Raw genomic sequence first — 1,423 nt, 5'->3', positions numbered from 1 at the left:
GACACTTTTTGCTATCAAGCAAATCGGTGGTTGTTCCCATTTTGTTTGATTAAGTAACTTTCTCAGGAAAGATATTGGACATTAATAGTTAGGTTATTATTCCCTAGAAAAATATAATGGAATTGATTAAGTGTTTGGTATTGTGTAGTAAAGAATCTAACCTGTACTAGAAGAATATGTCTGGCTTTTGTCCTCAGCTTCCTGAAAGGAGTGTTTTCGTTTGCCTGGGGCATTGGGCCAGCCAGATAGGTGCATTGTGAAATGGTTCTAGGTTTCCAGTCATATTGTTATCTCTGGAGGGGCTGGAACCTGAGACCACTTCCTGGATGAGACCCCAGTAAAGACTTTGGACACCAAGGCTTGGCTACACTTCCTTGGTTGGTTATACTCAATGTATATAGTCACACATCAGTCCAAGAAAGTGACAGTGTGATGACTCTGTAGGGGGAGGAAAATAGAAACTCAGCATTTCATGCTTTCTTAGCCTTTGCCCTATGTACTTCTTTTCCTTACCCGATTCTAATCTGTATCCTTTAGCTCTATTAAAGCATAACCATAGTGTAATAGCTGTCAGTGAGTTCTGTGAGTTATTCCAGGAAATTATCGACCCTAAAAGTGGTCTTAGGAACCCTGACCTTGCACCTGATGTCAGAAGTAAGGGTAGCCTCTCTCTCTCTCTGCCCCCTCAAGCTCCCCCTCTTTTGCAGATCTGAAGCTTTATTATCAGAATGAGTCATTTTAGAATAGAATTGATTCTCTAAAATGGTTTTAATATGGCACAAAGCTCTTGATTCTCAGAATGGTATGCCTACTTACCTGCCAAAATGTATTTTGAAAGGAAAATAAAATATGGAATGCTTCACAAATTTGCACATCACCCTTGCTCAGGGGCCATGCTAATCTTCTCTGTATTGTTCCAATTTTAGGGTATGTGCTGCCGAAGTGAACACTGAGGGTAGTCTTTGTGTCGACTGTTTCTTCTAACTTCTTAGTTGGTTAAACTCTCATAGGTATAAGTGCACATCTGTCTGTATGTCCTGCAAAAATCCCTACCAACTCAGCTTTACTGCCTGAAATCCAGCAATCCTGACCTATCCTAATAAAGTGCAGGCTAAGATATTTCTCCCAACATTTTGGCCAGGAGAAATCACATCAAAATGAAGATTAAGGGCGGAATGGGGAAAGAGGATATACAACATTCAGAAAGATGTTCATTGAGGTATTTACCACATGAGTGAATAGAGGACTGATTATATAAATTATGATATTCCATATAGTGGATATTATTTTAAAACTCAGACAGATACCTCTATGCTAATATAAAAATATCTCTAAAATAGTTTACTAAGTTATGAGGATGTCAGATAGGACACAAAAATGTCTAACGTGGAGTGGAATTTGGATATTAATCCCAATGCTAGAC

General features: G+C 38.8%; 1 non-coding gene across 1 annotated transcript; it reads right to left on the bottom strand.

Moving 5' to 3' along the window:
- Positions 1-843: 843 nt before the first annotated feature.
- Positions 844-950, bottom strand: LOC112309710 (U6 spliceosomal RNA). Its single transcript, XR_002975293.2, has one exon. It is a non-coding gene; the product is annotated as a U6 spliceosomal RNA (small nuclear RNA).
- Positions 951-1,423: the final 473 nt, after the last annotated feature.

This window comes from Desmodus rotundus, chromosome 2, assembly GCF_022682495.2.
Source record: "Desmodus rotundus isolate HL8 chromosome 2, HLdesRot8A.1, whole genome shotgun sequence".
NCBI classification, from domain to species: Eukaryota; Metazoa; Chordata; class Mammalia; order Chiroptera; family Phyllostomidae; genus Desmodus; species Desmodus rotundus.
This window is presented reverse-complemented; position numbering and strand designations above follow the sequence as displayed.